Raw genomic sequence first — 16004 nt, 5'->3', positions numbered from 1 at the left:
GAAATAGGAAAATTTACAAAAATGGCAAAACTTTGCAGAAAAACAAACAGGTGTAAAGGGAATAAGGGCATGCAATTGTAGCAGAGTGGACTGGCCCATTCATTCCATATGTAACACCTTGTAATGATTATAGCCATCATATGGATATACAAATGTTCACACAGATCATTCATTTCTCTGTTTCCATGGAGACTCAATCTTCCAATGTATGCTTATGTTAAGTCCCTGGCTGAGCCTCTGGGACTGTAACTTTCTGCTTTGCTCTATAAAGCTCTTTTATCTGTTTTATATATTAAGATTCTGCCTAAAATTTCTTTTGGCAAAGAGGTTTGTGGCTAGAATAAGATTGCATCACATTTTATTGTGGGAGCTAATATTTCAATTCTCCTGATTCATACAAGAGAATATGTTTTAAGTTTCTTTCAGTAACACCTAGTAGGCAGCAGATGTAGTGGCTTCTGCTCGCCCTCCACGCTCTCATGATTAGTCAACTTTGGGACCAGTGGCATTCCTTTTCAGAATGAGAATTGCAACTCAATTCTTTAAGAGGCTCCAATATTTCTTCCTAGAGATACTATTAATGATGTTGCTGCTATAAACTTGGGTGATGGTTGTATGAGCCAAAAGTTTTCTCATAAAGTGGAAACCCAATAGCATTAAAATATAACAAGCTTTTGCATGCTTTTTAGTTACTCTTTGTAGAACAGTGATTTTTAGTTACTAATACCTGAATCTTTGTATTAACATGGTTCCATATTTAGAGGAGTTAAAAAACACTTTTGATTTTGTGTCCATTTATCTTAAGACAATTAAAAAATATATGGAGTGCTCCATGAATCTGCAAGTCGTCCTTGCACTGGGGCCATGCTACTCTTCCCTGTATCGTTCCAATCTTAGTATATGTGGTGCCAAAGTGAGCACTATTTTAAGACAAATTTTACAATAAAACCCAATTTACTGACCAAACAAACAAAAGTCGAAGTTCTCTGGTTGAAGTAGGTTTAGGGAACCTGAAGTCTTACTCATTGGTTTTCCCCACCATTTTCTGCAGCAGCTCCCAAAGAATCACAATATAACCCTACACACCACATAAAGGTATTGATTTTGAGCAATAATTCTCAAAAAGTATTTCTCTTACTTTTGTGTCTCAGGGAACATCTGACAGGGTCTGGAGACAGTTCTGGTCGTCACAACAGTGCAGAGCAGGGATTATTGTATCTACTGAGCAGCGGCCAGAGATGCCGCTAAACATCCTATGATGTGCAGGACAGGCCCGCAACAAGGAACTACTTGGTCCCAAATGTCAGTAGTGCCAAGATTGAGAAACCTTGATTTGTAGTGAGATTTAAGGAGATACAAACACTTAGATGTAACGTGTTTCACTTTGAGGCTGAGATAATCAAATTCCACTTAAATATTTTGTCATAGTATAATAAGGTAAAAACATAGAGCTTGTCTCTGATACATTTCTAAGAAACTGCTGATAGCATTTCCCTTCTGCTTGTAACTACAGTGAGTCTCTGAGTTAGAAACATCCGACTTACGAACAACTCGTACTTACGAACAGAGTGCCATAAGGGCCATTGGTAATCAACTGCAGTTGGACGTCAATGAAAATGATATTATAGAGTTACTCAATTTCCATGACAAAGAACTAACCAATGAAGAACTTATAGAACTAGAGCAGCAGATGATACATTTAAGGAAGAAAACAGGGACCCAGAAACTCTAGAACTAAAAAGAATTTCTACAAAGAGTTAGCTGATGTTTTTTGTCTCATTGAAATAGGAATAGCAAAGTTAAGAGGAGCAAGATCCTGACACAGAGAGGTTTACCAAAGTTCACCGTACAGTTACCGAAGGCCTGAGATGCTACAGGGACATTTATGATGAGAAAGAGAAAGCTCTGTACAAACCTCCCTGGATGCTGACTTCAAGAAACTGACTCCAGCAGCAGGACCAAACCCTGACTCTCTACCACCAGTCCCGACCTCTCCAACAAGCCCATCATCTTCCAAGATTGCATAGGTTGGATTTGAAAATGTTTAAGTATTTATATGCACAGAACGATAAAAAATAAATACTATGTTAAGACAAACATCTAAGTTGCATTTAACAGGTAAATGTAACTGTTTCAACTTACATAGAAATTCAACTTAAGAACAAACCTACAGAACCTATTCATTTGTACTCTGGGAAGGTCCTATACTTTCTTATAACTAATTAGAAAAAACACTTTAAGGTATCTCCTTTTTAAAAATGTTTTTAAAACTTATTTATTGATTTTAGTGAGAAAGGAAGGGAAAGAGGGAGATAGAAACATCAACCTGCTCCCTCGGGTGCCCTGACCCAGGATCAGACTGGTGACCCCTGCACCTCAGGATGATGCTCCAGCCAAGCGAGCCATCCGGCCAGGGCTTAGGTGTCTTCTTAGTGACCTTAACTGAGTCTTGCCACACATGGTCTCTATTTTTCTCCCCTAGCCAGGGTTCAGAAATACTAACCTTATCACTCAGCTTTTTTTCTTTTTTTTTTTTTTAATAAATTTTTATTAATGGTAATGGGATGACATTAATAAATCAGGGTACATATATTCAAAGAAAACATGTCTAGGTTATTTTGTCATCAAATTATGTTGCAAACCCCTCGCCCAAAGTCAGATTGTCCTCCGTCACCCTCTATCTAGTTCTCTGTGCCCCTCCCCCTCCCCCTAACTCTCTCCCTCCCTCCCTCCCATGTCCTCCCTCCCCCCCCACCCTTGGTAACCACCACACTCTTGTCCATGTCACTCAGCTTTAAAGCAAAAGAAAAACTTTCAACTGTTTTATGAAAATAAAGCGATTATTATGTAAATTCTTGATTATGCTACCATTAGGCTCATGTTATAGCTAATAAAACTAAGAAGTCATAATTCTTCATTTAAGAGTGTTTTTTTTTTCTGGAGATGGAGAATGATACGTCTCTGCCTGTTACATACGGAACATATGTCCACTGCGTTGGATGACAGATCTGAGCAAACATTTCCGTCAGGTTTTATTGTTATAAAAAAGTCTACCCACTGCACAGGAAATTAAGCAATAATTAATAAAAAAAAAACAAGGGAACAGCTTATTAACACTTTTGAGTACAAAAAACAATCAAGGCTGCTTGTCAGTATCAGATATTACTTTCAAAAGAAAGATTTTTTAAAAACTCATTATACTGGAATTCAACTAATTAGAAAACTAATTTGCAACAACACCTTTCAGTTCAAAAATACAATGGCAGAGTGCATGTTTAGAGTACTCTGGATTTTTTAAATGATGACCTTTCTTGCCTGATCAAGTGGTCACACAGTGGATAGAGGGGGACGACCTAGGATGCCGAGGACACAGGTTCAAAATCCAAGGTCTCCAGTTTGAGCGCAGGCTCATTTGGCTTGAGTACAGGTTCATCAGCTTGAGCATGGCGATGCTGGTTTAAGCATGGGATCATAAACATGACCCCATGGTCGCTGGCTTGAGCCCAAAGGTCGCTGGCTTGAGCCCAAGGTTATTGGCTTGAGCAAGGAGTCACTGGCTCAGCTGGAGTCCTTCAGTCAAGACACTTATAGAAAAAAATCAATGAACAATGAAAGTGCTGCAACTATGAGTTAATGCTTCTCATCTTTCCTTTCCTCTCTGTCTCTCTCACTAAAATAAAATAAATAAAATAAGATAATGAACCTTCTTAAGTTTTGATTCTAACTGTGATTCCCATTCCTCACTTGCAAGCTCATTCCCTCAGTTACTGCTGTATAAAATATTATTTATTGCTGAATAAAGTTATTCCAAAGGTTAGGAGCTTAAAACAACAGCTAAGTAATGTGGCTCCTGATTCCATGAGACAGCAATTGAGGCTAGGCTTTCTTGGGTGGTTATTCCAGTTGGGGCTGAGCACCCCTGTGCCTGCAGTCAGCAGGGATTAATGAGGTGCCTCTACTCTATGCAGTTGGCTAGCTTTTGGCTGGTACAAAATGGGGACGACCAGGTCATCAGCCAGCAGGCTGGCCCTGGTATGTTAATACAGAGAGACAAGGGTCTGAAGAGAGAGAGCAGAACCAGTCTAAGCTTGGAACTGGCACAAGACTGCCTTTCTGTAGAAGTTGAAAGGCCAGCCCAGATTCAAGGCATGAAGAAATAGGTTCTATCACTATTTAGGAGGAAATGCAAACTCACATTGCAAAGTATATGGACATAAAGCCAAGTAATGAATTGAGGATAATTTTGTAACCAATCTACCACCTTCACCCAGGATGCTGCCATTTTGACTTTTGTGAGCTAGAGCTTTCCTGGCAGGACTACCAGAAGGACAGTATAACACAATCAAAAAACACATGGGTCCTAATGCCCAATGGAGCAAACTTGAATCAGTGAGAGACAGGAGATGAAAGTGGCTGTCCCATAAATTCTTTTTTTCTTCCTTCCTTTTAACAGCCTGTTTCAAGAAGCTGTGTCTCCATAAGGTTTCTCCAGAAGATCTCTGCCATGATCTAAGCTGCCACAGGTATTTTGAAACGAGCCAGCTCAGAAATGTACCTCTTTCTATTTTCTTCCTCGCTTTACTTGCCTCTCTTCTCTTTTCATCTCTTATTCTCATTGCACATGAATTTCTTTCAAAGCATGGAAAGGTTAGCATTTCCTATATAACAAAATACCCCTAAATTTAGTGGTTTTAAACAGCATACATTTATTTGGGTCATAATTCTATAGATTGGCTATTTGGGCTGGGCTCAGCTGGGCAACTCTTCTGGCCTCAGCTTTAGTCAGTTGCTAGGGTAACAAGGAGTTGGTTGATCTAGGCTGGTTTATTACTGTTCTGCAAACGCCTTATCCTCCAGCAAGCTAGTGCTCTGCTTTGTCCTCATTACAACTGAGCAGTGTCCCAAGAAAGCAAATGGAAACATGCAGGGCCTCTTCATGCCTACACTTAGCACTGCCGTGGTGTCACTTACCACATTTCATCTGGAAAAACCCATCATAAAGCTGGTCCAGACATGAAGGATGAGGAACATGAAGAGAGTTATGAAGAGACATTCTAGCTCTGACCAGTTTGCTCAGCAGTAAAGTGTTGGCTCAGCATGTGAAAGTCCAGGTTTGATTCCCAGCCAGGACACACAGGAAAAGCACTCATCTGCTTCTTCCCCCTCTCCTTCCTCTTGGTCTCTTTCTTCCTTTCCCGCAGTTAGGGCTCCATTGGAGCAAAGTTGGCCCAGGCACTGAAGATGGTTTCATGGCCTCTGTCTCAGGCACTAGAATGGCTCTGGTTACAGCAGAGCAACGCCCCAGATGGGTGGATTTTTGCCCCCTAGTGGGCATGCCAGGTGGATCCCAGTCAGGCAAATGTGGGAGTCTATCTGTCTGTCTCCTCCTACTTCTCACTTTGGAAAATACAAAGAGAGAGAAAGAGAAAGAGACAGAGACATTCTACATGTGTGAATAGAGAGAGGAACAGAGAACTGTGGACATTTAAAAAATCCACTACAAAGTATTAGCACATAAGTCTGGCCACAGCCTTTATTTTCTATAAAACTTGGGCTATGATATTGTCAATCCCTCAAAAAAGAGTTTTTAACCAATGCCTTTGAATAAGATTTAAAAACTTCCTTTATGTGAAGCAGTATTAAATTAAATTATTTTAAATTTAAAATAAAATAAACCAAATTACACACAGTATTGTCACCTCCACAGCAAGAGCAGTCTATCATTTTCCAATTTTTTTCCTACTATTTTTCCATGTGAATATGAATATTTTCAGTAATGCATCCTTAGAATCCTTTTAAAACAAGGTTGGATATAGAAAAAGTTATTCTTATGTCACAGCATATTCTGCCTTTTTTTTTTTTTTTTTTGCCTTACCAATGTCAAAGTCATTTTCAAATGACTGAATTAGCTTCCAAATTTTGGCTAACAGCATAATACTTCAAATTTTGAAGGGTCTAGGGAAGAGAAAATGGCAATGGAGTAGGCAGATGTTACAACTCCCACCTCCCAGAACCAAAGTGGATTACAACTTAACTTTGTAACAATCATCTGAAAAACCAACATTGGACTAAACTAAGAGGAATCTATAACCAAGCATCACCAAAGAAACCACATTGAGACTGGTAGGAAGGGCAGAGGCACAGAAAGGGCTGCCTTGCTCCAAGGAGCAAGAGGTGGCTCACAGGGTCTCTGGGTCTCTCATGGCAGGGTGGGTTTCCAGGAGAGTTGGGGGTCCTCATCCCCAGGACCAGAGCCCCAGCCTGGAGCCACAGAGACTAAAAGAGGTGTATGGACAGTATTTAACTGAAAGAAGAGCTAGGTTACTATTTGCAAGAGGGAGATAGAACTCTCAGACCTAGGCTCCATCTTAAAAGAATTGTGCAGAAAACCTCATTCACAGCCACTTACCCGGGGATCTGGGAGCAGGGAGCATTGAGAGGACTGGAGTTGAGAGAGGAGAGTATAGTCTCGGAGGCAAAGGAGAGACTGTGGCGGACAGCCACCCTGACCTCTGTACTGAGATACTCCCCAAACCTAAAGTGGTCATTTTTCCTGAGAAAACCAACGCCAGCAAAGGGAAGCAATTACCCCACCCACCAGAGGCTCTCCTGCTGCAATCAGTGCAGAGAGACACTTAGAAGCAGGGGGCGCATCAGGGACACAGGTTTTGAGTGCTGAGGTCTGGTCTACACTGCACCCCCAAACTGCTGAGTACCCTCTGAAGGGCAAGAGGGCCCAGCTGTGGTGGCAGCCACAGCACTTGTCCAGCACAGCGGTGGGGGGCGGAGCCTGGCAGAGTGAGGTGTCCCACATACTGGCAGGGCAGCACTGTGGTGTGCAAGTTCCCGAGTGCCCAAGGAGGTGGCAGTGGTGGTGAGCTGGCAGAAAGAACATACCTCAGGAATAGAGAGGCCATACACACTGGCCAAGAGTAGATAAAAGCCAGCCTAGGAGTGCAGCTGGTATTTACAATGGCATCAGGGCCCATCAGAGGCAGCTACAAATTCTGGATCACCTGTAGCTTCAAGAAGGTTGCTAAGAGCCAGTCATAAGCAGTGAACACCACTGTTCTGTGCCAGGTTCCAGCCAGGGAGACTCAGGGCTGGTACATCCAGTGGCCAGATACAGAGAGCATTGGCTCAGGACCTAACAACTCTTGATAGGGTGATATCTTACAGAAGGGCTCCTCACACCTAACCCAGCTAAGGCATAGAAAATGCTGACACAAATAGCAAAAAGAGCAGTAGCAGCAGACAAGTAGCCCACAGTGGATTACAAACAACAGCTGAGGCCTACCCAAGAAGATCTAGAAACAACACAACTGAAAGCTGGAGGCAGACAACACCAACCCTATACTCAACTAGCTACACAAACAGCACATCCAAAGGAATAGTCTATACAGAGACAAAATGGGAAGACAGAGAAATGCAATTCAAATGAATCAACAAGAGAAATCCCAGAAAAAGAACTAAATGAGATGGATATAACCAAGACACCAGATGCAGAGTTTAGAATAATGATTGTTAGGATGCTCAAGGATTTTAGAGCAACAACAGATGGACATAATGGGCACCTATACAAAGAGATAGCAAGTATCAAAAAGGACATTGAAATCATAAAAACGAATTAGACAGAAATGACAAACACAATATCAGAAATGAAGACTATGCCAGAAGAAATTAAAAGCAGGCTGGATAAAGCAGAGGATCGAATTAGCAATTTAGAGGACAAGATAAGCAAAAGCACAGAAGCAGAACAGCAAAAAGAAAACAGGATCAAAAAGTCTGAGGAAGCCCTGGCCAGTTGGCCCAGTGGTGGAGTGTTGGCCTGGCATGCAGGAGTCCCAGGTTTGATTCCTGGCCAGGGCACACAGGAGAAGTGCTCATCTGCTTCTCCACCCCCCCTCTCCTTCCTCTCTGTCTCTTTCTTCCCTGCCTGCAGCCAAGGCTCCACTGGAGCAAAGTTGGCCCAGGCGCTGAGGATGGCTCTCTGGCCTCTGCCTCAGGTGCTAGAATGGCTCTGGTTGCAGCAGAGCAACGCCCCAAATGGGCCGAGCATCGCTCCCTGGTGGGCATGTCGGGTGGATCCCAGTCGGGCGCATGCGGGAGTCTGTCTGACTGCCTCCCCATTTCCAACTTCAGAAGAATACAAAAAAAAAAGTCTGAAGAAACTCTAAGAGAGCTCTGTGATAACATGAAGAGAAACAACATCCACATAATATGGGTCCCTGAAGGAGAACAGAAAGAACAAGGAATAGAGAACCTGATTGAAGAAATTATAGCTGAAAACTTCCCTAAATTGATGAAGGAAAAAGTCACACAAGTCCAAGAAGCACAGAGAATCACATTAAAGAGGAACCCAAAGAGACTTAGACCAAGACACATTATAATTAAACTACCAAAGCTAAGAGATAAATAAAGAATACTAAAAGCTGCAAGAGAAAAGCTGTCAATCACCTAAAAAGGAGCCCCCATAGGATGATATCCAACTTTTCAGCAGAAACACTTGAGGCCAGAAGGGAATGGCAAGAAATATTCAAAGTAATGCAGAACAAGAGCCTACAACCAAGACTTCTTTATCCAGCAAGACTATTGTTTAAAATTGAAGGAGAAATAAAAAGCTTCCCAGACAAAAAACCAGTGCTGCAAGAAATGTTAAGGGGACTGTTGTAAACAGAATAAAGGGAATAAAAATCTAGTAAAAGAGGAAAATAGATTTAAAGAACAAAATGACAATAAACAACTACATATCAATAATAACCTTAAATGTAAATGGACTAAATGCTCCAATCAAAAGACATAGGGTAGCTGTATGGATAAGAAAACAGGACCTGTATATATGCTGTGTACAAGAAACCCACATCAAAACAAAACATACACATAGATTAAAAGTAAAAGGATTGAAAAAATATTTCATGCAAATGGAAATGAAAAAAAAAGCTGGGGTAGCAATACTTATATCTGACAAAATAGACTTTAAAACAAAGGCTATAGTAAGAGATAAAGAAGGTCACTACATAATGATAAGGAAAGCAATTGAACAGTAAGGTATAACCATTATAAATATCTATGCACCTAATATAGGAGCACCTAAATATATAAAGCAGATTTTGATGGACATCAAGGGCAAGATCAACAGCAATACTATAATAGTAGGGGATTTCAATACTCCACTAACATCAATGGATAGATCCTCAAGAAAGAAAATTAACAAAGAAACAGCAGCCTTAAAGGACACACTAGATCAACTGGATTTAATAAATATCTTTAGAACCTTTCACCCTAAAGCAGCAGAATATACATTCATTTCAAGTGCTCATGGTACATTCTCTAGGATAGACCACATGTTAGGACACAAAATGAGTCTCAATAAATTTAAGAAGATTGAAATCATATCCAGCATCTTCTGTGATCACGATGGCATGAAACTTTAAATCAACTATAATAGAAAACCTGAAAAACATTCAAACACTTGGAAACTAAATAGCATGTTATTAAATAACAAATGGGTTAACAATGAGATCAAGGAAGAAATCAAAACTTTCCTTGAAACAAATGAAAATGAACATACAACAACTCAAAATTTATGGTACACAGCAAAAGCAGTCCTGAGAGGGAAGTTCATAGCATTACAGCCATACCATTAGAAGCAAAAAAAAGCTCAAATAAATAACCTAACCCTGCATCTGAAAGAACTAGAAAAACAACAACAACAAAAAAAAACAAGTAAAGCCCAGAGGAAGTAGAAGGAAGGAAATAATAAAGATAAGAGCAGAAATAAATGACATAGAGGCTAAAAAAAACCATAGAGAGGATCAATGAAACCAAGATCTGGTTCTTTGGAAAGGTAAACAAGATTGATAAACCTTTAACCAGACTCACCAAGAAAAACAGAGAGAGGACTCAAATAAATAAAATTAGAAATGAGAGTAGAGAAGTAACAACTGACACAGCAGAAATACAAAGGATTATAAGAAAATACTATGAAGAACTGTATGCCAAAAAATTAGACAACCTAGGTGAAATGGACAAATTTCTTGAAACATATAATCTTTCAAAAATCAATCTGGAAGAATCAGAAAATCTAAACAGACTGATTACAACAAATGAAATTGAAACAGTTATCAAAAAACTTCCAACAAACAAAAGCCATGGGCCAGATGGCTTCACAGATGAATTCTACCAACTATTCAAAGAAGAACTAACTCCTATCATGCTCAAGCTATTTCAAAAAATTCAAGGGGAAGGAAGACTTCCAAGCTCCATTTATGAGGTGAGCATAATCCTCATTCCAAAACCTGGCAAAGACACTGCAAAGAAAGAAAACTTTAGGCCAATATTCCTGATGAATTTAGATGCTAAAATTCTCATTAAATATTAGCAAACCAGATCCAGCAATACATGAAAAAAATCATACATCTGATTAAGTGGGTTTTATTCTGAGGAGGCAAGGCTGGTACAATACTCACAAATCAATCAATGTGATTTATTATATAAACAAAAGGAAGGAGAAAAATCACATGATGATATCAATAGATGCAGAAAAAGCATTTGATAAAATCCAGCAGCCATTTGTGATAAAAACTCTCAGCAAAGTGGGAATACAGGGAACATACCTCAACATGATAAAGGCCATCTATGAGAAACCCACAGCCAACATCATACTCAATGGGCAAAAATTAAAAGCAATCCCCTTAAGATCAGGAACAAGACAGAGCTGCCCCCTTTTACCATTCTTATTTAACATCATTCTGGAAGTCCTAGCCACAGCAATCAGACAAGAAAAAGAAATAAAAGATATCCAAATTGGAAAAGAAGAAGTAAAACTATCATTATTTGCTGATGATATAATACTGTACATAGAAAACCCTAAAGTCTCAGTCAAAAAACTACTGGACCTGATGAATGAATTCAGCAAGGTGGCAGGATATAAAATTAACATTCAGAAATCAGAGGCATTTTTATACACCAACAATGAACTGACACTTCTCCAAAGAGGACATACAGATGGCCAATAGGCAGATGAAAAAATGTTCATCATCACTAATCATTAGAGAAATGCAAATTAAAACCACATGAGATACTACCTCACAGCTGTGAGAATGGCGCTTATTAACAAAATAACACATAATAAGTGCTAGTGAGGATGTGGACAAAAGGGAACCCTCCTGCACTGCTGGTGGGAATGCAGACTGGTGCGGCCACTGTGGAAAACAGTATGGAGATTCCTCAAAAAATTAAAAATGAAACTGCCTTTTGATCCAGCCATCCCACTTTTAAGAAGATATCCTAAGAACACCAAATCACTAGTTCAAAAGAAGAAATGCACCCCCCATGTTTATGGCAGCATTGTTTACAATAGCCAAGATCTGGAAACAGCCCAATGTCTATCAGTGGACAAGTGGATTAAAAAGCTGTGGTACACAGCCTGTGGTACACAATGGAATACTATGTGGCTGTGAAAAAGAAGAAAATCTTACCTTTCGCAACAACATGGATGGACCTGGAAAGTATTATGCTAAGTGAAATAAGCCAGGCAGAGAAAGAAAAATATCATATGATCTCACTCATTTGAGGAATCTGATGAACAATGTGAACTGAGGAGTGGAATAGAGGCAGAGACACAATCAAAGGGACCAGAGGGAAAGCAGACAGAGGGAAAGGAGGTGAGAGGATGGGATCAGAGAAGGGAAAGAGATTAATGTAATTATTTATACATAACACAGCATTATAGAAAGCAGGAAAGCAAATCCTGGAAGGAAGGGGGGAGGGCATTGAGAGGAGGGGGAAAGGGGGATGTTGAGGGGAACATGGGGATGGGAGGGATATATTTGGTGGGCCACTTGAATCTATGTAAACACAATAAATTAAAATCAATTTAAAAAAATTTTTTGAGGGTCTGGCAGTTTATATATTTTTATTTTTTTGACAAGACTTGTAATCTGTTTTGTTCTATTATTGGCTCTTTTGGGTTTTACTCTTAATGATATCATTAAATTTATTCATAAAACTTTTCTAACCTCTGTTTTTTCAATGCATGGGTGATCAAATCAAAGAACGTGATCTTGATATGATTTGAGCAGTCACTGGGTATAGAACACTTTGCAAAAAATAGTCTTTAACAATAATCAGATTGTTTGTTTTAGCATTTTTGTGCCATTTACATGAAAGAGATGAGTTGTTTGTTCACTCAAAAATACTTATCATATTCCAGGAATCATTGTCATCCTCATAAATACCAATATGAGTAAAATATGGACTTGACCTCAAGACGCTTTCAGGCACGTAAGTTCTGCTTCTTGCTAGTCTAGATACTTGACTACTTACTTAAACTTATGGTTATTACTCTTTATTATAAGTACATTTAAAAATAAAAATTAGGCCTGACCTGTGGTGGCACAGTGGATAAAGCGTCGACCTGGAATGCTGAGATTGCTGGTTCAAAACCCTGGCCTTGCCCGGTCAAAGTACATATGGGAGTTGAAGCTTCCTGCTCCTCCCCCTCTTCTCTCTCTCTCTCTCTCTCTCTCTCTCTCTCTCCCCCCCCTCTAAAATGAATAAATAAATAAAAACAATTAAAAAATAAAATAAAAATTATATTTTAAAGTTATAAGAGCACAATGTGGTGTTTGAACAGAAATAGAAAAATAAGCTAATGGAACAGTAATCAGAAACAGATTCATGATAGGTAAGAACTTTTTCCAATTCAGCAGGGGAAAGTTTGGTTATTAAATAAATTACTGTTGTACCAATCATCCATCCATTTTAGAGAAAAAGTAAATAAAATCGTTTACCTATACATATCCTAAGAATTGAAATCTCAGTGGAATGAACTTCTAGATGTAAAGAAAGACAGAACTACAGGAAAACCATAACACCATGTGCTTGAGTCTAAGAAGTTCTTTCTATGCAGGACTCAAAACCCCAAATCATAAAGGTAAAGATGACTAGATTTGACCTTCATTAGAAATTTTAAAACTTCTATAAGGTAAATATAAACTTGTAAGTGACAGAATAGAGAAAATATGTAAAAACAGTTTGAAATAGATACTATTTCTGGAATGCTAGGTTTTAGCTGTAGACGATAAAATCCACATAAGCTTCTTTGGGCTGAACAGAATCTAGTACAGGGAATAGGATGCAAACAGAATCAACACAGGGACTAAAAAACCGGATTCATTCCAGTTTCAGAACTACTCTGCCTCAGGTATGGTCTGAGAAACTGACTCTATGGCTGCTCTAGGAAGCTAAAAACATAAATACATCGGTACCCTGACACACTAGTTTAATTCGTTCCATGGCCGAGCTCGTGACTCAATTTGCTTGTGTGTCAAATCAAATTTCCTCATTTAAATGAATGGAAATGCAATTAATCCATTCTAGCCCCCAAAAACCACAAGAATTTTTTGCTTTATATGCTTTTAAATAAGAAAATGTACTTTATAAATAAGAAATACACCCACACACACACACACACATAAGAAGAGAGAAAGTAAAGAGAAAAACTGGTTCATGAAGTGTATTTACCTTCAAGGTCAGGCGAAGATGCTGGCGGAGGGGGAGGAGTCTGGAGGAGGAAGTTTTCATTTCGTGTGCTGTCACTTAACATACCTTACTCTCTACACACTTAACGCTATATTCAATTGCAAAATTTAACTTACACACTATGTATGATATGTAACTTTATCGCTAAACTTAATTGCTACTTTTTTACTTTGCTTAATCATCATCATTTTCTTCACTGAGTTTTGGCTTTTTTGCCACACTTTCCTCGCTTTTATTGTACTTAGAGGCCGTCGCAACAAAAACCTTTCCATGGAAGTTTTTCTTCCTTTCAGAACATTCGGCAGGCCATCTAGTGGAGGGTGGTGGAAGCTCGTGATTCAAATATCCACTCGTGACTTAAAGCAAAAAATCCCGCGAGTGACTGCTTGTCTCTCAAATTGCTCGTGATTTAAAGTGCTCGTGTGTGAAGGTACCACTCACTGTAAACACCCAGAATCCGCGGCTACAGCTAATAGAAATCTGTGCTACCTTTGTCTAATTCAGGAGAGCTGCCTTCAATAATGCAGGAATCATTAATTGAGAAGCTAAATACAGATTAGAAATTTCAGACTACAGCCATTAATGCCAAAACCAAAGCACCTGGACCACAAGTCACACCTGTGAAATAAGTGTCTGGGGCCCTGCCATCACCTTCCCTCTTTTCTGAGCAAAGCACTCTGTAAATGCATCAGACTGGTGCCTCTTAAACTGCATTTATACACACATTTCAGAAAAGTCAGGGCTATCAGGCTTTTGCCTTTTCATTTCCACATGCTGGAAGGAAAGTTAAGTGAGTTTCAACACATAAGTTTTTACCACAATTTTTAATATGCAAAGAGTTTGTATGAATCAATAAGAATAGGGTGATGAACCGATTACCAAAAATAATTAACAGAAATAGAAATAAAAACAATTTATACAGATATAAAAGAGTGCTCTTTCTCATTACCAATCAGAAAATAATTTCACATGTATTAAAAAAAAACAGATTGGCTGAAATAAAATATAGTATGAAATAAAATATAGCAGGAAGAAGGAACTCTCGTTGACCTATTGACCTATGGTGAGAGAATAAGTTTATATAGGAGGGCAAGTTGTTATTATCAATCAATATTTAAAGTTCTTTGACATAATAGTACTTTAACCAGTGATCTGCTCTTCAAAAATACTTAAACTTTCAGAAGGACATATCGAGTTTACTGTATTCTGGCTTAATATCAAATAATTAGAAATAAACTAAATTTTCATCATAAAGGCAACGTGGAAATTTTATAAGCATGTTAGGGAATTTTATATAGGTTTTAATAAAACTGTATTTATAAGGATTGCCATGGAAGAGGCTCATGACAATTAGTAAATGAAACTAAACAAGTGTAGAACAATAGAAAGATACCATTTTTGAAAAATTAAAATTTCTCCATCCCCATTTCTCTACCAAAAACAAAACAAAACTACATTGCTGTCTTGCTGTGTGTGTTTGCGTGTGTAAAATGATTCTGAAATAATATACAATGTATTGTTAGCAACAATTACTTCAAGATAATGGGATTGGAGAGGGGGAGACTCTGGCTTTTCCCCTGCATACTTTTAGATTTGTGAATATTTTCAAGTTAAGATGCTCTTGTAATTTAAAAAAAGGCATGATGTACCAAGGAAAATGCTGTCAACAGTCGTTCTGATTGTTACATCGTGCCTTAAAACCCTCATTCCAAAGGCTGTCAACAATAATTTTCAGGATTATCATCATAGGATACCCCTGAGACCTAAAATCTTGCCCAGGAAATCTTCTGAGATTTGTCTGACTGATAATCATAAAACTTCCAAGTTGAATTAATTAACCTTGATACTCTTCCGAGGGCCTGCCCACACTACACACGATCTTTCCCTGTTATAAGCTCTCTGTTTCCATTTGGCAATACATGTTATGTGCTAATGAATACTGCTGCTAAATGCCAATCTAATAAAATCTTCTCAGGACGTACCAAAAAGAACTAACATAAAAATTCCAATAGAAGGTGGACTTTTTAAGGCTACTCCTTGACCTAAGAAACTAAACCTGACCTGAGACTATGTCCGACATTTAAAATTAACAATAAAATAGTGAATAAGGCTGTGCTTACCATTGCTTCATATAAGCTGCCTGATATCCTTGCAGCTTACCCTGGTTTATTTTGGGCCCTGAGTATTTACTGAGATTGAGAATCATATAATGCCACGTTGGGCCTGTTTTCTCCTTTAAGTTACCAAACCCAGATGTCACTAGAAATGACACTGTCTTTTATCATTATAGGTAAATGTCCTGCTCTCATCAAAGCCCATGGGGTAATCCAAAACTGAGCATATATTTTTAAAGAGCAATGTTCAGTTTTGTTTTGCACAAATCTTTACTCTGAAACTTATTAGAAGAGATGTCAAATCATTTAGAGTTTAAGATGTCCTGGATAATTTCCAGCCCATAT

General features: G+C 38.7%; 1 long non-coding RNA gene and 1 other non-coding gene across 2 annotated transcripts in view; both read right to left on the bottom strand.

Moving 5' to 3' along the window:
• Positions 1-15716, bottom strand: part of LOC136308648 (uncharacterized) — a 40915-nt gene extending 25199 nt beyond the window's left edge. Inside the window, exon 1 of the long non-coding RNA XR_010726143.1 lies at positions 15666-15716. This is a non-coding gene — a long non-coding RNA (uncharacterized lncRNA). The remainder of the gene's footprint in view (positions 1-15665) is intronic.
• Positions 815-921, bottom strand: LOC136309752 (U6 spliceosomal RNA). The gene has a single exon (XR_010726401.1). It is a non-coding gene; the product is annotated as a U6 spliceosomal RNA (small nuclear RNA).
• Positions 15717-16004: the final 288 nt, after the last annotated feature.

The sequence above is a fragment of the Saccopteryx bilineata genome, chromosome 6, assembly GCF_036850765.1.
Source record: "Saccopteryx bilineata isolate mSacBil1 chromosome 6, mSacBil1_pri_phased_curated, whole genome shotgun sequence".
Classification (NCBI taxonomy): domain Eukaryota; kingdom Metazoa; phylum Chordata; class Mammalia; order Chiroptera; family Emballonuridae; genus Saccopteryx; species Saccopteryx bilineata.
This window is presented reverse-complemented; position numbering and strand designations above follow the sequence as displayed.